General features: G+C 51.9%; 1 long non-coding RNA gene across 2 annotated transcripts; it reads left to right on the top strand.

The window, feature by feature from the left end:
- The first annotated feature begins 20,134 nt into the window (after positions 1-20,134).
- LOC131278566 (uncharacterized) lies at positions 20,135-25,927 on the top strand. Of its 2 annotated transcripts, none has more exons than XR_011648923.1 (3): positions 20,135-20,611; positions 23,771-23,822; positions 25,635-25,927. It is a non-coding gene; the product is annotated as an uncharacterized lncRNA (long non-coding RNA). The 2 variants fall into 2 exon arrangements; XR_011648924.1 differs by lacking the exon at positions 20,135-20,611 and adding an exon at positions 20,961-22,252.
- Positions 25,928-26,205: the final 278 nt, after the last annotated feature.

The following is a 26,205-nucleotide window of genomic DNA, read 5'->3' as shown; positions in this document are numbered from 1 at the left end:
AGCTTATTTATTGATAGCTACCACTATCACTTATTATTACTCTTGTATTACACTTGTATTGACATGTGCCATGCAAATGCATATATTTACATTACAAATATACCTCTTAAGTGAGTTCAAAGCAACAATCACACAGTTTTTGTTTTGTTTTGTTTTAACTTATTGTGCCAGGGAAGTAATAAAAGGAATGAAATGACCTTTTCGTTTTGTTTTGTTTTCAACATGTCGGGTCATCAGTTAGCCATCTAGGCAAGTACTATTTCCCAAGGCTACAAATACTCCTGCCCTGGCCCTGAGCAGGACCAGGTGGCAAGGGGCAGTGTGCAAATTCTCGACTGCCCTGCCCTACTGCCAACTCAGGGAGGAAGCTGCTCTGGGTGCTTGCTCTTGGGTTATGCGGTTCTGACCCCAACCGTGCAGCACCCTGACAAGAAGCACAGGGTCCCAGGTTTTCATCAGGCACCACCAGTGGATCTTTTTCATCTGACATGTTAATTCCTGCCTCTTCCTGTAAAGATAATTCATGGTCTTGGCAACAGTGTGTAAGGGACAAAACTGGGCACCAGAAATCTCCTGCAAACTTCAGCAGGGCCGCCGTTGTAACGTGCCCCTGGGTTCAGCCAACCATCTCAAACGCATTTTTAAAAAGCCAAAGGTCTGTCCCGTGAATAACCTGGCAAGTATTTAAGTCTCATTATAATTTCCCTCTAATGGAGTTTGGGGAAATGAAATGGGAGTTATTAGCCAGATTTATAAGACTGTCTCCTGAGAAAATATGGACGGAGAGGAGCTGACGGAGCAAATAAGGTGCATGCATTGGCTACCTACCCAAGGAGAAAGAGCTGGCTCACAGTTTGCAAAGACCAAAACATACAAAAATACAGAAAAAAAAAATCCTTCCCCAACAACCACTTTATGTGGTTGTGCTTTCTGTCATCCCAGGAAGCACTGCACACATATCTCCCCTAGCAGTCACCTCGTCGCATCTCCATCTTGGATTCAAGAACCTGCCCTGGGATACCCAGGGATCCTACAGCGGCCCACATGAAAATGTTGCCCCGCTGGTATTCAGAAGGTGGAAACCCCGCTGCTTCCTTCAAAGGCAGATACACCCTCAAGAGACAGGGCAGCATGTCTGGAAAGATGGCAGGCCAAGGCCGAGCCATGAGCTCCTGAAAAGGAAGGAGCAAATCCCCTCCACGTGGAGTCATCTTAGCTGCTGTCTGGAAAGCAGCAGGCCTGGGGGCATGAGTGTGGGCCTCTGAGCAGACTCCGGGCACCCCGGAAGGCAAGGGGGGGTGGAGGGATGGGGGTGGGGAGGGTTAACCGCCCTTTCCCACTTGCCCAAGGGCACATTAACTGTGCTCTGCTCTTGGTTATAAGCTTCTCAGGCCAGAGATTTAGGCCAGGAACAGTGCCACAGCTACTCTTCTTAAGACAGAATTTTTACGAGTAAGCTAACGAGAAACCCCAGTGGTTTCCTTTTCTTGGGTATCTAAAGGGCTTCCCACGATCACTTGACCTACCCCTCATCTTCAAAACCACCCCACCAGGGAGTGCCATTGTCGGCCACACTTTAGAAGGGGGAAACTGAGGCACACAGTGGGGAAGCGACCTGCCTGGTGAGCAGCAAGGCCCTGCCTCTCCTCCTGTGTTTGCCACCGAAAGGATGTTCAAAGGATAGAAGAGAAGGAAGAAAATCAGGGTCCCCGGTCGTGCCGCCCACGGGGCTTTAAGGCCGTGCGGGTTTGGGTTCGCTCGGTGGTTTCTGTGTTTGGCTTTCCTCCCGTGCCCTGGGCTAACGTCTTTGATATGACTCTTCTGGTGTCAGAGCCAAGGGAGAGCCATGGGGCTTCAAAACTGTGTCAGCAAAGCATCCAAGGGCACGGGACAACGCTAACGATGCAGCATTTCGTGCAAAAGCAGGTTTCTCTGCAATAGGGGCAGGATGAGCCCAATTAGAAAATAAAGAAACAGCAGCAGAAGGCTAGTGGTAGGTCTCTGGCCAGTGGATGTGAGTAATTGTCCTCCTATATCACCACTATTTCCTATATTTTTCAAATGTCCTATAGCAAGCATGGAAGCAAAATGACCTCTGCGAGCAGAAATGAAAACAATGAATGTCATAAGAAAAAAATGTCAACGGCCTCCTCTCCCAGCACCACCCGTCCAAGTCGCTGATTTAGTCTCAGCTCTGGGGGACTTCTCAATATGCATTTGGAAAGGAAAACAAAGGCGGCAGAGCCTGTGAGGAAATCTATTGGAAACAACATCCTGAGTGAGAGAAGGGACAAAAGAGCCACCTCCCTAAAAGCAGCCCAAAGTGGCCATTCAAATAGTCAAAATGACGCAGGGGTTTTGAAACAAAGTCCCCGCTTTCAGGCGCCGTTTCCGGAGCCAGTGAAAATAGCAAGCAGGGAAGAGGAAGCGTGCGTGCCCCGGCGTCCCCAGGGCCCTGCGGCTGCCACCTGTGCCAAGACTTCTGGGGGCCGGGAGAGCTCCAAGGTGACGGTGCCAGGTGGAGGGGCCGGGTCGTGCCCCCAGGGGCCCCCGCAAGGCCAGACGACTGCCGGCTTTCCGCGGGGGGCCCCTGGCAGGCCTTTCTGCTGCGGGAACAGAGAGGACCTTGGATGGGAAGCCCACCCCGGGGCCCGGGTCGGGGACGGGCGCGCGTCCCACCTCGGCCACCTGCTTCCTGCCGCGCCGCGCCGCCGGGAGCCAGCCAGGCGGTGACAATGGGCAGGACCCACGTCCGATTCCAAGGGGAGAAAATCACTCTTTGTGGACGGAGAGCGCAGCGCAGGATGTCTATAACCGTTGAAAGAAAAGCGCGGCCGGCGCGGCGCCCTCCCCCTCCCTCCCCAAGCACTTCCGAAATGTCGCGCCACCCTCCCGGCTCCTTAAATATCCAAACCCAGAATAAGGCGCGCGCGGGGACAGGGGGAGCCACGGGGGTGCTGGGGGGAGAGCAGGGGCGCCTCGGCCACCGGCGAGCGCAGGCTGAGGATAAGGCGCCCCCCTGCGCCAGCCTGGGCGCCCGGGACCACCCTCCCCTCCGCTCAGAGGGGCCGAGGGTCTTGCCCGGACGCAGCCCCAGGCCTCCCCAGCCTCGAAGCCACTTCGTGTCCCCCATCCCGGGGCCGCCATCCCCTTCCTCTGAGGAGGTGAGTCCGGCCAGGCCCTGCGCAGGCCCGGCCAGGGCGCCTCTCTGCGGCGCTCCCCGCAATCTGCACCCGATCCGTCTTTGCGGTGGGGGGCGGCCCCCGGTCCCTCCCCGCAGAGGCTCCCTCAAGGTCCAGGCAACCAAAAATGTCTCGGCATTGCCATCTGTCTCCTGGGGGGCAAGATTGTTCCTGGTTGAGAATCCCGACCCTGGTCAAGAGAATCCCTCTGAATGAGCTGCATCATAATGAATTAACAAGCGTTTTGTTTATCTTTCCCCAGCTCTTTCCACACAGCAACTTGTCCCTAAAGACGGGTAAGATCGAGGGAAGTGGATGTGCATCAAGCATTTGCGCGCCCCCTCCCACATGGGGAGGTCTGGGATCCTGTTCCCGGTACCTCCTAAAAAATAAAAAAGAAGCCCAGCAGACATCGAGCTCTAACAACGGCGGGGGGAGGAAATAAATAAAAGAAATCTTTTTTTTTTTTTAATGTTAATTTTTCCGGGTGGAGGGGCAGAGTGGATCCAGTTGCTTGCCATTGTTTTAAAATCACCCTTCCTCAGCGGTTCTGCTCACTGGCTTGGGTGCAGAAAGAAGACACGAGCCAGTCAGGAGCTCTTCTGCTGGTGCACTTGGGCTCGATGGGCACAGCACAGGTCTGCGCCCCAGATTGTCAAGGGTCCGCGGCAGAGTCAGACCCTCCTCCAGCTGCCTGGGGTTCCGGAGAAAGCCCTGGGTGAGCGTGGAAGGCCACTTTCACCTCCCTAAAACTCACTTCCCCCACTTGGAGCTCCCAGCGTTGTCCCCTCCAAGGGGCGACCACGGTGTGAACATGTAGATGAGAGAGCACCCGGTGAGTCTCGTCAGGGGCACGGGGCAACGAGAAGCATTAGTGTCGCCGAAGGAAGAGAAAACAGGACCTACGGAGCAAATCGAAGGAGTTTGTTAAAACGGAGAGAAAGCTCATCTCACAAGAAGCATTTTTTTTCTCTGTTCTCTACCCTCACTCAGGAATAAGAAGGAAGAAAAGGGGGAAGGAAGGGAGGGAAGAAGGAAGGAAGGAAGAAAGGAAGGAAAGAAAGAAGGGAGGAAGGGCTGGAGGGAGGAATTTGAGTGGATTCAGAAAAGAGAGTTTGTTGATGATATGGATAATTGCTCTAGATTCAAAATTTTGGATATGCTTCCTTTAAAGACCCTTAAAAATAGGTGTAGACAGGAATTTTAAGAGTTTTGGATTTTTACCTACTTGGACTGTGTCCATGGGTGAATTTCACCCCTTCCCCTGCCCCCCCACAAATGTTTAGCCACTGAATCCTACCTCCCCCACTCCCCAACAAAAAAGCTAGCTCCTGCCAGACCTGGAGATGTGAAACAGATAGAAGCAGAGGTGATCTGGTTGAATTGGGGGTGGGAGCACAAAGCTTCCCCACACCCCATCCCGACCGACAATCTCCCCCAGTCTACTCTCTGGCCTGGGGACAAGGGCTGGGGACAAGGCTCTGTGGAAAGTCTGCAGATCACTGGACCAGTTAGCATCTGAGGTCCCTGATTCACCTTTGTAAGGGTCTGGATGATGGAAGGAACGTGGGCTACTCCATCTTCTTAACTCCGCAGCAGAGAGTTAGCAAATAAAGATGAGAAGAGGCTTGCGAGAGGTATCCGGATTTCGGTGCAACCAGAGAGGTCAGCAGTAAGAGGCAGCTGGCCTGGGTCCAACAGAACTATCCATTCGCCCAACAAAAATGTACTGCGCCCTTCCCATGTGCCAGGGCTTGGCACAGCAGACTACATGCAAGAAAAAAATTCATGGCATTATCCTTAAAGGAGCCTGTGTTCTATGTGAGAAAATCTGACACCAAGATATAACTGGCATACAGATCTAATACAAAGAAAATTATGAGCACTTCGGGTACATTTTTTTCCCCAGAGATGCTGTTTTGGTTTGCCAAAGGGCAACCAGAAGTGGGCTGGCTTTTATAAAGGAGATTTATTTGGGGTAGAAACTTACAGTTCCAAGGCCATGAAATAACCAAATCGAGGCAACATGAGAAGTGCTTTCTCACCAAAGGCAGCTACTGTTGAGTCTGTTGTCTGGTATGTGACAAAGCAGGACGGCTGCCCACCCCTGCTGAGGTCCCAGCCTTCCCCTAGCGGCTCACTCTTGAGTTGCTCCAAGGGCCCAGCCTCTTGGGGACTTCGTGCCTAAACAAGCCTCTAGTCCTCTCTCAGATGGTGGGATTAAAAATGGCAGCTTCCTTTTCCTGTGTCTGTGCGTCTCTTGTCTCCATTTTTATCAGACTCAGCAGGAGGGTGGAGACTCAACCTGAGTCAAGCCTAATGACCTAGTCCAATCAAAAGCCCTAAATCGATCTCACCAAGCAATCTAATCAAAGGACCCTCAATATAATTTAATGCAATCAGAGGGTGTCACACAGTCTTTCTCTTTTTTGGGATTCATAAAATAATCTCAAACTGCCACAGATGCATAAATGAAAGCTCCCCTTTCCAGCTCCAGTGATTGCCAAAGCCTTCACAAAAGAAGAGGCGTTTGAAGAACGAGTATGATCTCAATGGGTGAAGCTAGGAGAGGAGGGCACACCACAATGGGGAAGTGGCATGTGCAAAGGCCCTGAGGCCCTTGGCTCTCACAGGCCGGGCCCTGTACATGCGTATTCACACAGCCCACAGCATGGGGGGCAGCCCCTGGACTCGACAACACAGCAGCCATGAGGTGTGTTTAGGAAGCCGTGAGCGGGGGGGTGAGATCTGTGCGGGGCAGTGGCGAGAAGTGAGGGAGATGGAGTGCAGAGCCTGGAGGGTGTGGAGTCAGGCAGAAGGGTCGCGACTTCTCTCCAAGCGCGGGGCAGTCGATCACAGCTTCTGAGCAGGTAGGTGACAGCAGAGCAAACCTTGAGGAAGACCAGCCTGGAGGTGGCTGGAGTGGAGGGGTAAGGGGAGGGGCGGGTCGAAGGCAAGGATGCTGGGAGAGAGAATTTACTGCAGCGAAGAGGACAGGTGGGCAGAGGCAGGGGGAACGGAAAAGACCTGGCAGACACGAGAGCTGACGGCGTCCACAGAGACCCACCACGTTTGACAGGTGGTCGGCTTTGCAGGCGAAAGGAGAGGAAAAGTCCAAGGGGACTTTCGGGTCTGGGGAAACTGGGGTGCCTCGTGCAGCCTTCAGAGAGCCTGGAGGGCCTCCTGAGGCTGGGGTGGGGCTGCGGCACGTTCACTTTTAGGCCTGGAAGGTCGCTGGGGCGTTGGAGAGAGGCGCAGGTCTCCGTCCCAGCTCGGAGCCGAGCGAGGGCCTCCCTGCATTCCTGCACACAAGTGTTCAGAAAGTCCCATTAGTGTTGGACTTGAACGTGACCATTACACATTCCGGCTTTGGATGAGGCCTGCCGATTCCCATTCTGCCCGCCCTTCCTTTCTCCCAGCTGATCTGCTCTCCTCCTCCTCTCCTCCCCAGGGAACCCAAGGTTCACAGGCCAGAGGAGCCTGCAAACGAGACTTGCTCACGGCAAAAACGTGGGGAGCAACCACAAGAGCGAGGCGGGGGAATTCCCCCGGGCCCCATCCTTTCCAGCTGAGCTGGGCTTGTCAGGGTAAACAGCCACGAAAACGATCGCGGTGGCTTGCCACTTGGAATGTTACGATGCGAACAGTTGGTGGATAGGAACTGTTTTTAAAGCAGGCTATCAAAACAAACCCAGGCGGGACAGCTGCGAGCCCCCGGAGGAAGGAAACCGGTAACCCATCAGCTTCTCCCTCAGGTGTCCCCTAGTCCAGGGCAAGGGCCCAGAGAGGGAGGGGGGGTGGGGACGAGGGGGCTGGGGGGCAGCAGGAGGAGGCAGAACCCGAGCCAAGGAAGGGCCTGGCTTGCAAACAGAGCAAGATGCCGAAATCCAACTTCTAGAAACAATGAGGCTTAGGTAATGCCAGAGCTCGCGCCAGCTGGGGGTGGGTGGGGGGCGGTGGGGGTGGGCCCGGTTCCCGATCGCGCCGCACAATCTCTTTCGAGCCCGGGTAAATCTTGAGTGAAAACATCAGCTGTTATTTATAGCCCTTGCTTGCAATCTGTGTTATTTATTAGGAAGTTTATAAAAATAAATTGCAGGAGACCTTTCTTGCCTCGTTCTGCAGCCCGGAAGGGGCTTTTTCATGTGCATGCTTCTCCCCTGCTTCATTTCGCTTCTTTTCCTTTTCAAAAAACTTAACTCATGAGGGCAAGGATAACAAATGTTTATTCTTTAGAGCCTCGGCTGAGGCCGAGGAGGGGGAGAAGGCAGGGAGGGTGGTGGGTGCCCCGCAGGGGACACCTCCTCTTCTCACTGACCTGGGGCAGGGAACAAGCTTTCCAAGCAAAATTCTCCAGCCCTGTCTTCGGGGGTTCTTGCTGTGGCCTTGCTGCATGGCGATGTGTTTAAAAAGGCGAAGGGTTCCACAGGCCGGTTCATTCCTTGGCTCTCTTCCACCCCGCCGGCCCCCAAAGTACACTTTTACAGGGCTTCCTTTACTCTCTCCTCTTGGGTCTCCCCAAGCGTTAGTCACTCCTGTGAAAACAAACTCCACGCTGTGGCTTAAGACTAGGAGAGGGGAGCAGGTGTAGCTCGGTTGGTCTAGCACCTGCTTCCTATGTACGAGGTCCCGGGTTCAGTCCCCAGTGCCTCCTAAAAAAAACCATAGGGGGGCAGGCCTGAAGTCTGGGGCAGAAAGTTCAGTGAAAGGGGGGATGGAGACCAAGAGTCTTCGTGACTGCAGATCTAAAGCCACGTTCCCCAATCGGTCTCCTTAGCAATGGGTATGATAGTTTGATCTTAAAAACAAAACCAGCGAACTGTCCATGGGCTAGTGTGCCAATGCCAGACAGGTAGGAAAACAAAGCAGCAGTGACTGAAGTCTGGGAAGAGGCTGCAGTTCTCACTGGAGGAGGAAGGAGACACAGGGCCAAGGCCCCCAGCGCCACCCAGGACCATCTTCTTCCTCTGCCTTGCCCCTGGGGGGACCCGCGGGGATCGCCTGGCCTCTCCAGGCACCTCCCTTGCAGCAGTGGGAACCCCTTGGCTTTGGGGCTCCCGTGGCCTTGGTGAGGATGGGGAGCCTTCCAGAGCCACGGGAGGGGTCTCTGAGATTGGGGAGGGGGGGCAGAGAGGGGAACAGGCAGCTTCCATGGGGCAGGAAAGGCAAAGCATCTCCTCCCTGGTGAGGCTTTTACTGTCAGGCCCTCTCCTGCCAAGGACATTGAAAACTGTATCTTTCCAGAATCACAGCTCTCTAGATGAAAAGGCCAGGTGACTGCGCCTTTTAGATAACATTATATAACATACCAACGTGGGAGATATTTGGGGGCTCTCTGGGGGGAAGTCGGAGCTTGAGGTTGATGCAGATGCAGAGAAAAGGTAGCCACTTTGTTTGGGGGAGGGGAGTGTGGCTCTTAGGGGAAGGTGGAGTAACCCCCACCAGGTCTGAGAGGGAAACGAAAGAAAAAGTGCAGGAAGGAGTGTCAGGACGATGATCCACCTTCAGAAAACTGGGAGCAGCAGGCGGAGGCCTCAGGGCTCTGGTGGAGGCTTCACACGTGGCCTGGAGCACTGTGAATTTCTTGAGCAGAAAACACTCAAGTCCAGAAAGCTTCCCACCCAGGGCTGCTGAGCTGCGGTCAGTCTCCCAGGTGAGAGGGGGACCTTGGAGTGCCTTGGGCTGTTCAGGGGAAGCTGTGAAATAGGGGAAAACAAGGCAGTGCCTGTACTTCCACCCCCTTTGATTTTTGGTAGGGTTTTAATAGTGCCCTACCCAAATGATAAAAGGAGCAAATCGAGGTGGAACAATGACAAGCAGCAACATGGATGACCGCTGGGTGAAGAATCCAGGCACAAATGGAAGCACATCGTGTGACTCTGCTATATGAAGTTCGAAAGCAGGCACAGCTCTCATGTACGAGATGGAGGTCAGGGGAGCCGTGACCCTAGGGGGTGCTGTGGAGGGACACGAGGGAGCCCTTGGGGGAGGTGAAACGTTCCACATCTTGATCTGGGTGGTACCGTGCATGATATTTAAAAAGTCACCAAGGGAGTGGATGTGGCTCAAGCGGCAGAGCACCTGCCTCCCACATGGGAGGTCTCAGGTTCAGTTCCTGGTGCCTTCTAAAAACAAAAACAAACAACAAGTAAAACAAACCAGGGAACCAACTCAGGGGAGCCGATGTGTCTCAGTGGTTGAGAGCCAGCTTCCCACATTCAAGATCTGGGGTTCAATCCCTGGGCCCTGGTACCTAAGGAGGGAAAAAAGTCCTCAAGCTGTGTAAGTAAGATTTGTCACTTTACTGCCCGTCAGTTATATCACAACAGAATTTTTTAAAAGTAGAATGACATATCTTTTAAATGTATTCATTTCCTATTGCTGCCATAACAAATTACTACAAGTTTTGTGGCTTAAAACAAACTTTTTCTCTTACAGTTCCGGAAGTCAGAAATGTTCTTGCCTTTTCCAGCTTCTGGAGCCCTCTTGCTTTCCTTGGCTCCTGGCCCCTCCCTCGAATCACTCCAGCCTCTGGCTTCTGCCATCACACCTCCTACTTCTGACTTTGACCCTCCTGCCTCCTTCCTATGAGATTATGTGATTCTTATGTGATTATGGGAGCCCCCTGAATAGTCCAGAAACCTCCCTGTCTCAAGGTCCTTAACTTAGTTGCATCTGCAAAGTCCCCTTCACTGGCTCTGGGGATTAGGACAAGGACACCAGCTACCACAATAAGGTTATATGAAGGTCAAGTTCCCCATATAGCTGGAGTAAGGGGTGAGGCCCTTTCCTTACCAAATTAGAACAATTGTGTTAGTCAGTATAAGGAATGCTAGCTGCTGTTGGAAGAGACTAACCCCCAAATCCCCAATGCTTTATTGAATAAACAGGGGTTCTTGACCTAGGTCCAGAGTCCCCAAAAGATCCTTGAATAGAATTCAGAGGGTCTATGAACTTGAATGGGGAAAAAATTACATATTTATTCTCACCACACTTAGCATTTTCTTCTATTAGAGCTGTAGTCAACAAGTCACATCAGTATCACCAGCACCTGTAGGGTCATCAGCAATAGAAACAATAGATATTTTGCCACCAAGTTACAGTTGTTGCAGCTCTATCCAGAGGACACTTGTGCTCATCGCTGCTTCAAAATCAGGACAATGATGAAACTTATTTAAGAATGGATTGATACAGAAGCCCTTGTATTACCACATTATGATGCTTCTGTCTTAATAACTGTATTTCAGAACGATTTTTAATCTAGTATTTTATTTTACTCATTTAAAAACATTTCTGAGAAGGGGTCTGTAGGCTTCCCCACGCTGACAAAGTGGTCTCTAGCGCATGCGCACACACGCAAGCAGGCCAAAACCCCTGCAATTCGGGTTTCCTTATTATTTTTTTTTTAGTTTATGCTTTATTTATTTTTAAAAGACGTGTAGATCACACAAAATGTCCAGGTTTCCTTTTGCTCCGGTGAGTTTTGAGGCAGACTGGGGGGCGCCCGACTCTGAAGCCGCACATGCGGGAGCAGCGGCCCCAAGCGGCCAGGACTCCCCGGGGCTCCCCGGGGCCTGGTCTCCTCTTGGGCCCCCACATTCCAGAGCAGAAAGAGTCCTCAAGCTCGCGGGAGGGAGGGAGCATTTCTCCTTCAGACCACAACCTTGCGGCGGGGGCTTTCCGTGCCCCACGGAATTCTTCGCTCACACACGCCCAATTTGTAATTGAGGCGCCGAGCTCCTTTCCCACTACGGGGAAGGCACCTAGTCTAAAACTGTGACAGCTTATACCCCCGGCTGCCCGTCCACAGCCACCCCCTGCTCTCTTCCTCCCTGACAACACGGCCCTGGGGGGGCTTGCTTGGGTGACCACTCTCCTAACTGACCTCCGCTGGCCCACTGCCCCCACCCTCGGCTGCCCCGTCTCCCCCAGGCTGACTTGGCCATCGCGCCCAGCGCTAGCGCTTCTCTGGGCCCGTGCCGTCCCCGGGCGCTGCCTCCAGCCCTAAGCCAGGGCCCCTGCATCGGGTTCCTCCATCCGCGCATCCTGCCCCTCCCCCCCGCCCCCGGCCCCGGGGTGCTCTTCCCCCCCGCCTCCCCCCCCCCCCCCCCCGTTAGAGTTGCAAATGGCCAGGGCCGTCCATCGATGGAAGGGAAGTGCAGTGTCCACTCAGCTTCCGCTGGCGTGGCCCCTCTGCCCATGTGCTCTTCTTTGAGGTCTTTCCTGTGAAGTCCTCCTGTCCTTGAACGGAAGGAGAAAAGGGGATGCTGTCCCACTCGCCCCTGTTGGCGCCAGGACCCCAGTGGTTGGGGGCGTCCTCCCCGCTCCCTCTCTCTGGGAGGATGCTGTCCCCGGCACAGGCTGACGGGCCTACCCCCAGCCCTCACCCTGGCTGCCCAGGCTCATGCGGGCGCAGCAAACAGGAGAGGCTCTCCGACGGAAGCTAGACGCCCAGCACCCCACGCCCTGCTCCAGCTGGGGCCTCCCGCAGCACCCTTCTCTGGGCCTCCCTCGCTTGGCCCCAGCCAGCCCCAGGTGCTACTGTGTGACCTGTGGTCCACTGGGGACAGCTGCTTGCGTGGGACCCTTCTTACCTCTAACAGCGGCCCCGAGCCTAGCCAGGAAGGTGCCTGGACACCGGAGTGGTGCGCACCTGCCCCCGCGCCCACCGTGGCGGCCCCCACACCGCGTGAGGACGCCCAGGTCACCAGCCACTGTGTCCCCTGCCTTCCCAGGCTCCCCGCGACTTTCCAGCTAGAAGCTTCCGGTGACTTGCTCGCACTGTTCTGTGCCCCTTCACTGTGGGACAGAGGCAGGGGCTGAGCACAGACTCCTGCCGGGAACCCCTGGGGCTGGCCGGGTCCCCGCCCCTGCAGGGGGGTCGTGGAGATCACCAGCCAGAAAGGAAGAAGGTGTGCAGGGAAGGGGAAGTGAGAAGCCTAAAAGGTACAAAGAAGGTGGGTATGGTGAGTGGAAGAGAGAGCAGGGGGAGGAAAGGCATGTGCCCGGTGTTTAGGGGGCACCCGGGCCCTCCACCCACGGGGCACATACGTCGAGAGGATCTCCTGTGCCAGGCCCTGAGGCTGCAGGAACAGAGTCGAGAGCCAGGGCAGCCCAGATCGCGGAGAGTTTAGGCTTATTTCTTCTCCCAGCAGCCCCGCGAGGCTTGGAGCAGGCGGTGGGTGCCCGCGGCCCGGGGGTCTGCCTGGGGGCGCACGGCTGCCCCGAGGCCGAGGGGGCACGGCCTGAGCCCTGAGGCCAGGGACGGGCCGTTCCTGAGCGAGAAGGGGCTCCGTAGGGAAGTCGGGGACCCCGCCTGCTTGGGGAACCATCCCTGGCCCTTGTCCCCAGGACTGTGCGCTCTGGGGCGGCGTCCCGGTACTGAGCCGGCCCTGACTGGGAGGAGGCTCCCGGGCCCGGGCCGTGCGCCAGGGACTGCCCACCCCTCCCTGTCCCCAGCGCGGACCCCAAGCTCTGCGTCCACCCGAGGGACTCGAGGCCCCCAGGCCAGCGTCGCCCCCAGTCACTTCCGCGCCACAGCCAGCGGAGAGGCGAGGGGCGGTGAAGGCCCACGCGAGGGCGCCCCGGCGCCTGCGCACTGGCCCGCACCGCCGGCCCGCCCCTGCCCCTGGCCTCACCCCGCGCCCGGTTCTGCCCTCAGGTGGCTGCCGCTGCCGGCCAAGGCCGTCCGGCCCCTCGATTTCTGCACCTCGCCTGGTGAGGTGTGCTCGGGTTGCCGTCCCCGTGACCCCACACGGGAGGCTTAGAGCCGCAGGAGTTGACCCTCTCCAGGTCTGGGGACCAGGCGCCTTCCCCCCCGAACCTAGGGGGGCAGAGCCTTCCTTCCTCTTCCGCCCCTGGTGGTTCGCGGCGACCCCTGGAGGACCTTGGCTCGCGGCCCAGGACCTCAGATTCTGGCTTCCTCATCACGTGGCCCCGTTCTCCCTGCGCCGTGGCCCAAGGTCCCCCTCCTCGTAAGGACAGCAGTCCCACTCTAATCCAGGCTGGCCTCCTCCTAACTAATCACACCTTCAAAGACCCTCTTTCCAAACGAGGTCCCATTTATGGAGCCGGGGTGAGGACGCGATCGTGTTCTTTGGAGGACACAACACAGTTCGACCCATGGCCCCCGGCCCCCCTCGTGGCTGCTCAGACATTTGCCCCTCCTGAGGGCCCTACATGCCCCGGATTTAGCGTGTGGGATGCCCTTGGTCTCACTGTCCCTTGGGAAGCTGAGATTCAACCACCTTGAGCTCATACTCACTCTCTGGGCCTGCCGCCGCTCCACGTTCAGCCCTTGGAAAGCCGCATGCGTCATCCTCCCTGTCCCTCCAGCCAGGAGACTGACATCATCGCTGACCCCGGTCCTTGCCCTCCCTGCCCCAGCTGCTCGCACGTCTGCTTCCGGATCTCTCTCCATCTCCTCTACTGCCCCTTAGTCAGAGCCATGTCTTGCCTAGATCCTTTGTCACCTCCGAGCTGGTTCCCCTCAGGTCCTTCTCCATCCAGAATAAACTTTTAAGAAGAGAGCCTACAACTGCAAGCTGAGGAATTGCATCCATCATCCATGTGGAACCTAAGCCCCTACTCGATAAAGAGGTGGAGTGGACATCACCATCCCAGGGTCCACAGGCTGGAGGAATAGAGTATGGATTAGAGTGGACTTAATGATATTCTACTATGAAACTATTGTGACTACTAATAGAATAAATTGTATCATTGACAGGGAGAAAGCGGCCACAGTAGTTGCTGAAGGCAGGGAGTGGGAAGAAGGGATGTGATGAGGGGGCGTTTTGGGGACTTTGGAGTTGTCCTAAAAGATATTGCAGGGTCAGATGCTGGACATTATATATCCTGCCATAACCCACTGAGAGGACTGGGGGAGAGTGTGAACTACAGGGTGAACTATTATCCATGTGGTGCAGCAGTGCTCCAAAATGTGTCCGCCGAGTGCAATGAGTGTGCCACAATGATAGGCGAGGTTGTTGGTGTGGGAGGAGTGGGGTGGGGGGATGTGGGGGGTATACAGGAACCTCTTATGTTTTTTATAATGTAAACTTTTTTGTGATGTATGTATCTTCAAAAACATACCATTTACAAAAATGATGGAGGTGGGTTATATGGGAACCTCTTATGGTTTTTTAATGTAACTTTCTATGTGATCTATTAACTTTAATTTTAAAAAGTGTTATTTTTTAAAATCTATGATTATTTCATCCTATCCAACTCTTTATATAACCACCAGAAGTTACAAGAGGCCAGAAAGAATTGGAATTTTGAAAACATTTTCTTAGGTTTCCTATTACCAACAGGCTTTCCTCAGCTCTTGAGTCTCCTTCCATACCCCCCCAAACACACATACACATGCACAGGCACAGGCACATGCACACGCTCCAGCCAGGCCTGTCTGTTTGTGCATGTGTGCACTTATTCACAGAGCACCAACTCTTTGCACTTGGGATCCAACCCAGAGCACTAGACACTAGCTGCCGTTTCTTAAGCAGACCACCTGTCATAGTTTGCCACCGGGCTGCCAGAGCAAAGTACCAGAAATGGATTGGCTTTTTTCTTTTCCTTTTTTTTTTGGAGGTACCAGGGATTGAACCCAGGACCTTGTACATGGGAAGCAGGTGCTCAACCACTGAGCTACATCTGCTTGCTCCCCTTTTTTGTTTTATTGTTTGTTTGTTTTTAGGCAGTACCGGGGATCAAACCTAGGACCTCATACTTGGGAAGCAGGCGCTCAACCATTTGAGCTACAATCGCTCCCCGATTGGCTTTTATTTATTTTTTTTATTATTATTATTTTTTAATTACATTAAAAAAAAATGAGGTCCCATTCAACCCCACCGCCCCCGCCCCCCACTCCCCCCACAGCAACACTCTCTCCCATCATCATGACACATCCATTGCACCTGGTAAGTTCATCTCTGAGCATCACTGCACCCCATAGTCAATGGTCCACATCATAGCCCAGACTCTCTCATGTTCCATCCAGTGGGCCCTGGGGGGATCTACAGTGTCCCGTAATTGTCCGTGAAGCACTATCCAGGACAACTCCACGTCCTGAAAACACCTCCACATCTCATCTCTTCCTCCCGTTCCCCACACCCAGCAGCCCCCATGGCTACCGTTCCCATACCCATTCCACATTTTCTCTGTGGACATTGGATTGGTTGTGTCCATTGCACACCTATGTCAAGTGAGGGCTTAGATTCCACATGGGTACTGGATGCACTCCTCCCACTTCTAGTTGTAGACACTCTAGGCTCCATGTTGTGGTGGTTGACCTTCTTCAACTCCATGTTAGCTGAGTGGAGTAAGTCCAATAAATCAAAGTGTAGGAGCTGAAGTCTGTTGAGGCTCTGGGCCTGGGTGTCATATAATATGTCCAGAGATTCAAATCCCCTACATATATCTTAAACCCAGCACCAACTACAATTCCAATAAAGTAGCATGCAAGTCTTGTGAAAAGAGATCCCCTCTAAGTCCAATTCCATCATGCAGAAACACCAGCTCCAAAGAAGGGCCATCTGTCATGGCAGTGAACCCCTTCTGCCATGACCATAGAACCCGTGGGTCTCTTTATCCCTCAAAAGAACCAATATCTGGGGTTGTATCTACCTTATCTGTCTCTTAGACTCTGTTCAGTTGTACATAGGGGTATTCCTTCTGACAACCTCCAGACTCTTTTTTAGAGACTCACAGCCTTATAATCTCATTTCTCCTTTCCATTTCCCCCTTACATTAGGTCAAACCGCTTCCCAAAGTCATGTTATTATATGTAGACAGGTATATTCTGCTGTTCCGCATTGAATCTTTAATTCAAGGTCATTTTCTAGTTGCTTCTTCAGCTGGTATGTGGTAGTGATCCCTCGGTGCCAGGGAGGCTCATCCCCGGGTGTCGTGTCCCACGCTGGGGGGAATGCATCGCATCTACACGCTGAGTTTGGCTGTGAGAGTGGCCACATTTGAGTAACATGAAGGCTGTCAGGAGGAAACCCCCAGGCACAATGCTACTCTAGGCCTTGTTCTTATTGCAGGTGTATAGGCTCAAAAGTGTAGCCATTAGTATCAAGAGCCCACTGTTGGGCCCTCCTTCCTTCCTGGTTCTTGCCGTTGCACCTGGAGGATTGCCGCTGCTCTCCCAGGGCCCACAACAGTGACCCCCCGGCCAGGAGCCCAGTACCCCCCCAGCTGTTGTTTTTACTTGTTTCCACTATGAGTGTATATAGACATTACCATATACCCTGGGCATATGCCCTGTATAACTCCCTATCAACCATATATATCCTGTCAATAACATCCCATATCAGTATTCCTCCGCTGCCATTGTTGAACCACTCTGTGATCCAAAACTTCCCGTAAAGTGAATCCCAACATAATGTCAGCTTCAGAAGAGTCTTAGATCACCGAAATTCATATATACAATATACAGTATTTCCCCAGATCCACCATAAAACCTTTTCCCTTCCACAGCAATAATCTTTTAACTTATTCATATCATATTTCCTGAAACTGATGTACAGATTCCGAAACTATAGTTTTCAAACAAGGTGACATTTGTGCTTACTATGTGGTCCATACTTTAGGTTGTACAGTTTTCTAAATTTTTTAGTTATCCTATGTTTTGTCTTATGGTTTTCATTATTAGTTTGTCGGCCCCTATATGTTTTTGGTGTAATATTAGCTGTTTTATATTCATCCTCGTGTACTCTCACATAACTCCTCTTTTGCCCCCTTATTTACCTTTGTTCCATCCATTGCACATCCATTTTCCCTTCCCCTTAGGGCCCACAACGCCTGCCAATCTAATGCCCTGGGAGCCGTCCTTTCTCACGAGAGATACAGTTCTCTCTATTCGACGACATTAGTCTTCCCCAGGATATGGGTCCACCCCACCCAATGGTAGAACCCACCTTGGCAAAATGAGCCTTCAGCTATTCCCTCTGGAGTCCGTCCTGCATCAGACCATACCCCCTGAGCGTCCTAACCAGGTAATCCTCCTACTTATACTTTGATATGTTTTACTCAACATTTAGTTCTCAACGAACTTCTGACACTCTCCCATGTTCGTATGTTGCCCCTCCCTCCCACCTATTTCTTGGACCATATTACCCCTCTTCCCATCCCCAGCCCCCCTCAAACCCAGAAAACCCCACCCGAAGGTAACCCCTTGCCCCCATTTTGTCCCTTCTTTGTGCTCATACTTACTGCCAGCTCATCACAGATTCCACCCCTGCAGACATTAACTCACATCCTTCCTCCACCCCCCGATTTCCTGTAAGCCACTTTTCCAGACTCTAGCTCTCTGAGGCAGTTAACTTATTTCATATCATTGAGGTCATATAGTATTTGTCCTTCAATGCCTGGGTTGCTTCACTCAACATAAGATTCTCAAGGTTCATCCATGTTATCACGTGCGATTGTAGTGTATTGGTTCTTACAGCTGAGTAGTATTCCATTGTGTGTATATACCACATTTTATTGATCCACTCATCTGTTGATGGACATTTGGATTGATTCCAACTTTTGGCGATAGTGAACAATGCTGCTATGAACATTGGTGTACATATATCGGTTTGGGTCCTTGTTTTCAGATCTGATGGGTATATACCCAGCAGTGGTATTGCTGGGTCATATGGCAAATCTATGGATAAATTTTTGAGAAACCGCCAAACTGTCCTCCAGAATGGTTGGATCCTTCTGCATTCCCACCAGCAATGGATGAGTGTTCCCCTTTCTTCACATCCTCTCCAGCATTTGTATTCTACTGTTTTTTTCATGGCTGCCACCGATTGGCTTTTATAATGGTAAATTTATTTGAGGTAAAAGCTTACAGTTCCGAGGCACCATCAGAGATGCTTTCTCACCAGCCAGTTACTGCCGATCCTGATGTCCTGCCACATGGCCATCAGGCAAGACGGCAGGTTTGCGGGTTCCTCTTTCCCCTTTCTGCTTGAACTCGGCTGTGACCAACCCGTCATTTCTCCCCAGGCCTCACTCCTCCAGCCTCTTGGGGCGTCTCTCCTTGAGCTCAGCCCTGGGTCAATCTGGCCGCCTCTCTCTCACGTACAGGATCAAATATGGCCGCTTCCTTTCTCTCTGTCTCTCTCTGTGCCTCCGTTTACATCAGACCCAGCAGGAGGGCGGAGGCCCAAGCTGGCTCCCAGAGGTAGCCCATCAGAATCTCCACACCCCCAGGAATGGATTAATTCAAAAACAGAATCTTTTTTCTCTTGGGGATCCAGAAAAGAACTTCCAACTACCACACCCCTCTCAGGTTTCCATGCTTTTGCTCCTCTCAGTCCCTCTGTTGGGAAAGCCTAGTATAATCCTACCCCTTTCCTTCAAGACCTGGCTAAATAGCGCCTCCTTCTCAGGCAGAATGACCTGCCACCGTCTCCATCTCCCGCAGGAGGACAGCTCCCTACATCGGGGGCCCAATGTCCCTCATCGAACGCCCAGCGCGGTTGCCACACAAATGAGTGAAGGGACGTCCCAGCCGTGAGCTGATCTCCCCTCCCCAGGAAGCCCCGGACCCCCAGAGCCACACAGAGCTGCACAGGGGCAGAGGTGACCACAGCCTGGGTGTCCACCAGACCCCAACAGCTACCAGATGGCAGCCGCGAGCCTGTGGGAGCTCTTCTGTCCCCTTCCGTCCCCTGAAACTCACACCTCAGCTATCACATAGCCAAGGAAAGCTGGCTTTCCTCAAGACACCCCTTGCTCTTGGTGTGTGACGTGGAGAAAAAGCCCAAGTTAGGGAGTGTCACCCAGGCTGTGGGAGACCCCTCTGCCCCACATCATCAGCAGCTGCCGTCCTGCCCCCTCAGTCCATCGCTGTCCCCAAGACCAGGTTGTGGGCGGCAGGAGGTGGAGCTCGTTCCTCTTGGGCAGCTGGGCCTCTCTGGGGAGGGGACAGAGCCCGAGCAGAGGGCCCTTCTGAATTCTTGCCTGGGGTTTCAGTCCCCATCCTTCCCTGCTGCGAGGAACATCACAGTTTAATATTGCAGGGCTTCTGCAAAAATTTAACATGCAACTCCAAGAGCAATTCTGTTTCTTGGACGAGTCTAGCTTGGCTCAGAGGGGTGTGTTTCTTCCCCCCCTCCAGTTCGATGAACCAAATATTTGGGAAGTCAGCTCACAGAGTCATGCCAGAACACCAAATGAGAGCCATCTGCCCAGATGAAACACTTAGCGCTTTTGTGCCGCGGTGGCCTGCGCTGGGTCGCTCATTCAGCCTCAGAGGAGACACTTTATTCCCCAGTTTCTTCTTTTTTTTCCCCCAACACAGAAGAAGCCTCAGTCAGCGCGTAGGAAACAGGAAGGAACCCGTTGTTTTAAATAGCAGGCGGCAGAGAATTGACTCATTATGGCCTGTCCACGCAGCCAGAGGCCGCCGCGGGCAGCGCGCGCAGCCCCCGCAGGCCCGAGGCGCGGGGCAAGGGGCTCGGCCCGGGTTTCTCACGGAGCCTGGAAGCGGCCAGCTCCGGCCCTGTGGAAGGGAATGGATAGAGCCCGAGGTTCCTATCTTACCAGGGACTTCATGATACTGGTGTCTTAAAAAAAAAAAAAAGACGAAAACAGCGCCAGTGAATCCCCAGAATAATACCCGGAAGTCAGGCAGGATCCCGCGTTTCCCTGCCCTGCCCTGGTGCAGCGGCGCAAACGCGCTCTCAAGCCGCCTTTCCGGTCTTGGGAACGGCCTAGTTTCACTTTCTGGGCTCGGGGCGCCGGGGCCACCTGAGGGGGTGAGGCGGCAGGAGGCGGAGGGAAGGCAGGCCGGGCAGGGGCTGCGGCCCGGGAGCCGGGAGCCGAGGGCCGGCCTGGCTCCATCCTTGGCGGGGACAGCCGCGCGGCACCGCGTCCTCCCCGAAGCCGCCCGCCCCGGGGCCTCTGGAGCGCGTTCGACAAGCGCCACGAGTTGTTTGTGACGGCCAGAGGGGAATCGGGGGTCACGCGCCCGGCCGAGGACGAGGGCGCGGGAGGCCCCCCAGCGCCGCCGCCCGCAGCGCCCCCCAGCGCCCCGCGTCCTCCCCGTCACCGCAGACGCGGGCGCCGCCATTGCCGCGGGGCCGGCCTGGAGCCCCGAAGCCCCCCGCGTGGATTCTCCTTGCAGGCCCCCCAGCTGTGGAGCCGCGGCCTCGGGGGTGCCACGCGGCCCCCGCACCTCGGGCAAGGCCGGTCCCCGCCCAGGAACGTCTTCCAGAGCTCGTGGCGCCATCTGGACTCTATTGTGGCCCCAAACCGATGGCAGCTCCTGTGTCGCACAAGGGAGTCCCCATGGGAGCCTCAGCAGCACCCAGCGGTCAGCGGAGCCGGCGCCCCCCCAGCAGGAACGCCCAGCGTCTCCCGGTGGGCACCCTGCCTGCAGCGCGCCCCTCTAGCATCCTGCCACCAGTGAGGGGTCTCGATATACGCTGCAGGTGGGCCGAGGGCCTCGAGGCCAGGGCAGGGAGAGCCTTCCGGGTTTTCAGTCCTCAGAGCCATTCTGTACACCGACAGGTGCCAAAATAAGCCCAGCAACGGGTCTTGTGACAGGCGAAAGTTAAGAGTAACCAGAGAATTTATTCTCCAAATCTGGACGTTGTTGAGAGTGAAGGGAGAGGGGGTGGCTCTTAACAATGATGCCAGAAAGACCGGTGCAAACAGGACCGTCCCCGGCAATCCTGGACCTCTGGTCTCCCCAGGATTGGGAGCTCTAAGCTGCTGCTGATTCCAGGGCCCCGCATCCACTGGGTTTATTTTAATAACAATACCCATGTGACCCTAGGTCCAACGGGGGAGAGGGGCTGAGGGTGGTGAGGAGGTGGCTGTCACAGCATGCCATTCCGGAGGCCAGGCAGGGCTGGGGGGGTAGAGAGAAGGGGGGTCAGTTCATCCCAGAGAAAGCGGTCTCTGCTGCAGACGAGTAAAAACAGGTTTTCTTTCTTGTCTGAGCTACCGGCTGCTCTCAGCGAAGTAACTGAGCTCCGTGCACTTCCTCTCCCCCTGCAGATGTCGGCAGCCCCCCCGAGGTTAGATGCCCATCTCCCTCCTCCCCCTGGCTGCTGGGAAGTCCACCAGAAGACGCATCTCACATTTGCAGCGCTCGCCCCTGCCCTTCATCCCTCGTAAGGACTCGAGGGACAGATCCGTTTCTTTAGATATGTCCCCCCAGCCTGAGCAAGGGTCAGATGCCAGCTCCTTCTCCAGTTTTTGGAAGAGACAACTTTCTCCATTTTCAGAGGCAAAATAACCCTATTTTAATTTTTCTCTCCTCAGATCCCAAAATACCAGAAAGTTCTTAACTGTTTGATGGAAATGCCTTTATTCACTTTTGAAAGGTGACTCCTTTCTAGGGAAGAAACACTCAACTGGCCTACACATAATATTCTGTAAGACACATTAACCTCAACCTTAACCAAAAATCAACTGAAATGACCCAAAGTGCTTACAAAAATAGTTATGCTTCCAGTAACAGGGTACACTGAGCAATGGATCCAAGAAAACTCCATTACAATGTAATTGCACTTGGAAGAGAGAGAACCACTATGCAACCATAAAGAAGAAATAAGAAATGAGCACATATTTTGCATTCTCATATAAATTCAACTGAATAATGGATGAGAACTTAAAATCATTTTCTCTTTGGTGTCAGTCCTTCATTCTCACTCTTTCATTTTCCCTGGGTAAAGATATCTTTGGTGGACTCACTTTTTACTAGATTGTGACCTCCTAAAAGGCAAAGATTTTGCTTTGTTCATCTTTTTGCTTCTAGAAAAGTGTTCAGTAAATACCTGATAAATATAAAAAGCCATACTAAGCATAAAATTCTGACAATAAATATAAATGGTTTAAATTTCTCCAAAACTTCAGGTTGAATTGAAAACAAAATCTAATAATTTTCTGCTTACAAGAATTATATGTATATATATATAAAATGACCTCAAAGTGCTAAATGAAAAGAAATTGTGACAGACAAAAATGAGAAGAAACATGAACAAAGAGAAGGGAACAGAGAATGGACAGCATTTGTACAGGTCAAGAAGCAGAAGTTAAGACAAAACATTAATTCAATGTCAAAGGTAAACTCAAATAAATTTGCCAGAGATTATTTATTTTTGCAGGTTTTAATAGGTCATTTAAAGAATCACTTTGGGATTGATTTATCTAATCTACTGCTTTCTGAGGAAAATAATCTGAAATGTTTATTCACCAAATATGGCACAAAAAATTACATAAAGTAAAAACCAAGAAATATATAAATTATTGACAGGCACACAAATGCAGTGGAAATTTTTAATGGTTCTATAATGGACCAATAACAGATGAAGTAAATTAAAGATATAGAAGATTGAGCAATAGTCATAATTAGTTAAGTCAAGTTTTGCTTCTGTTCAGGATGCAGAACGTTACAAAAGATCCTCAGCTGCTCTTATCCCTGGTAAAGTGGTGAGAGGAGGAGAAATTCTCCAACGTCAGTGATATGGAGAAACCACCTGAAACTCTAAAAAAAATTTTAACAGCTATGTGTGGAGGAGGGTAATAGATCAGGATTTCAAGCAACCCCAGCCACAAAGCCAGCCTGTGTGCATTCACTGGTCCTTTCCCACAGATGCCCCTGAGTTCTCAGGAACAGTATGCCAAAGGCTGGGGGGCAAGCCAGGAGACTGAAGAGGTACTGCCTGAGGTGTGTGGAGCCACCACCAAGTTCAGGGCAGCCAGCTCTGAAGGTGCATGAGCAGAGATGAAAGCTGAGGCAAATCAATCTGTACTTCCAGCATGATGTTTCTGTAATCTTATAACTGTTCTAACAAAAAAGTAATCAGTTTGGACCTGGCATTCTGGACCCTCAGTTGCCAAGAGCTGAAGGCAGGACAGGATAGCTGAGAGAAATCCCTACATGGAATTTCAGGCAAATAAAGAGTTCCCTTATCACAGAAAACCTGGGATAAGACTGGAGATCAAAGATAACTCGCTAGCAATTCAAAATACTGGTGATGAGACTATAAATCAGAGCTCTCCTATGATTCTGAAAGCTGGCAGCAAACCTGCAGTAATGAATTCTTCAGAATCTTCCCAGGGCTCAGACTTCAAGGACCAGAGAAGGCATTCTTCTCCCAAAATATTTATATGTGGTATAGAGCCAAACCAAAATAAAGTTTCAATAAAGTCCAGACCAAACTACAACAAATTTTGACTCGACCCTCCACTCTAGTACCCCTTCCTGAAAGTAAATATTATTTATTTAAAAGAAATCAAAATGCTAGAAGTAAAAAAACACAATATTAGAAATTTTAAAAGTCAATTGATGAGTTTAAGAGTATACCGAATTCAGCAAAGGAAAGAATCCGTAAATTTAAAGCTAGGTCAGTAGAAATTTTTCCACTGCTCTTGATTCATTTTTCATTTATTGTAAAGTATTTGCAATTTTTAGTCTCCTCTTTGCCCCTTTTGGCCAACTGGCTTCCTTCACAGCTAGGTGCAGCCACATGACTATGCTTTGGTCAATTCAATATTAACAAAAATGGTGTGTGCAATTTCTAGATGCCACTAAAGAAGGGGACATGACTTTTATCTTCCTCTTTTCTCCTTCCTTCTAGCTGGAATGCAGACATGATGGCTGGAGCTGAAGCAGTCTTCTTAGATCATGAGGTAAACTTGGAAAATGGAGGTCACACACAATGGAGCACTAAGATATAAGAAGCTAGGGAGTTGTCCAAGCTTAGGGTGAGACACAATTCTCCCAAAAGCTGTGAATCTGAGGTCATCAAAGAGAAGAAGAGATTGGAAGGTGTAGATCTAGCACTAGCCTCCTCAGTGGAAGGTTCTGCCTCCTGCCCTTTGGGATAACATAGCAAGCCAAAAGTATCTGGGTGCCTCTTTGCTAAGGCTGAGATGAGACATTGACCACCCTCAGGTAGCAATATCAGCTGTCACTGCATAACCAAATGTCATTCTGCTCTGTATCAGCTGGAGCTCCTATCCACTTTAGCTTGTGTAGAAAGATGTTGCTTGTGTAGAAAGTGTAGCTTGTGTAGAAAGTGTTAAACCAGTTAGAATTAGCACTTTTTTTCTCTTTTTTTGTCTTTATCCTAGATTAGTAACTATCTTTGTAGGTCGTATCCAGAGCTTCTCACAAATGCTAGTAAATAATACCACTGGCTCTACATAAAAGGGAATCAGATGAAACTGAAGTTCAGAAGCCCATATGGGGATTAGCGATGCAGGACAGATGCACCTTCAGAGCCCTTCTAGACAAGGAGCCTCTAGGTGGAACTCCTAATCACACCCTCACAACCATCCTCCCAGCCTCCAAACTTTCAAGAGTTCTCTCAAGGCAAAACCACATACTGTTCAGTCTAGAGCTGGGAGAGAGGAGTGGACCTCTACAGCTTCTCCCCAGCCTGTGGCTGGCTGGCCTGGGGAGGACCCTGAGGGGCTGCAGCTACACAGACCTCCCCCAAACTTTAATGGACTCCTGGGAGGAGGAGCAAGAGGAATCCAGGGAAACTGCAGAGAGAGATGGAGCAATCAGGTTAACAAAAGACCTTGGAGACCCTTGTGAGTTTTCTCTGAAAATCCCCTTGAATCCCAGTGGTGAGGGGGCAGCACAAGGTGGTTATAACCTACAGCTCAATCTTCTGCCCTCTTAAGATCTACATAAGGTGGGTTCAAACTTCTTTACCATGACCTGCCGATGTCCAAAGCACTCCCAGACATTTTACGTATTTATGGGGGGCTTAGGTCATCATGGTCATCTCTCCTTTGGATTCACATTAAGCTGCCCAAGACATGAACGTCACTCCATCACTGATTTGTACACACCCAGGATGATGTTAGAAATAGTTAACTACTGTGGCCCAGGCTCTGGCCATCAGGATAGATGTCGACTGATTACAGCTGGTGAGAGCCACCACTGCGTCCCCGCTGAATCCAAGCTCTGCAGACAATCCCACATAGGTGTACATACTCATTCCATCCAAAATTTTGAAGGCCAAGAGGAAAGGGCATTCTGCGTGCCATACACAAGACAGCTTTAAATCATGAGACATTCTGAAAGTCACGTTGACTGTGTCTCCAGCTGGGGTTCCTCCTCAGGCGGTCTTCACTCATCAGGCATCATGAGTCACCTGCCTAACAGCCACCTCCTGCCATTTCCTGGCTGAGGAAACATCATTTTTATTCCAGGGTGGGGCCCATGCTCTCCAAGGTGGGCCCTCCTGAAGAACCAGGACACGAACCCCTATTAACCTAAGTGGTGCCCTTCTCCAGGGATGGGTTTAAGTGTGGGCACATGAAATCAGGGAACTTAGATCTAGCTGTGGGGTCTGAAGAGAAGTCTCCTGAAAGCTTCTGAGGAAGATTTTCTTTCTTGGTAAAAGTTAAAAGCTACAAAAAAAAAAAAAAAAAAAAAAAAAAAAATGGCTGTCCCTCCTTTGCCTTCTTTCTGGTCTCTCAATGCAGTTACGTGGACCTGTTGCTTAGACTTACACAGACTTGGTGCAACCAGGACAGCAAAGGAAACAGGCCGAGGGTGTGGGGCAGAGATGGAAAGTGACTGGGTCCCTTCAACTCTGGAGCCGCAGGGCTTCTCATGAGGCAACTTAATCTCCTGATTGTTTTAGTCACTTCCAGAGAGAGATTTTGCTTCTAGTCATCAAAAGCTTAGAAGACACCCAGGCTTCTCACAGTCCTCTCCTGTCTCTTCTTCCTCTCCATTCCTCTCAAGCTGAAATAAAATGGTCCTCGTTTTCTCATGTGGTACAGTTTAAACATCTCCTTTAATGGATTGGGCCCCTGCCAACACCGTGCCTTCCATAGCCTCCCCTTGTCTCCCAAATAACCTATCCAAGGTATTTTCCCAAGCAAAGAAAAGTCTTTCCCTGAGAATTCTGGTGCTAGTACTGATCCTGAGCACGCATTTTGTCTTTAAAAATATTCAGGACCGATTCCATTCAGGGATCTCCCAGAGGTAACCACCTCTACAAACCTGGGGATATCCAGTGGTCCTTTGTTGATTTCAATCTACGTTTCA

The sequence above is a fragment of the Dasypus novemcinctus genome, chromosome 5 (genome assembly GCF_030445035.2).
Source record: "Dasypus novemcinctus isolate mDasNov1 chromosome 5, mDasNov1.1.hap2, whole genome shotgun sequence".
NCBI classification, from domain to species: domain Eukaryota; kingdom Metazoa; phylum Chordata; class Mammalia; order Cingulata; family Dasypodidae; genus Dasypus; species Dasypus novemcinctus.
This window is presented reverse-complemented; position numbering and strand designations above follow the sequence as displayed.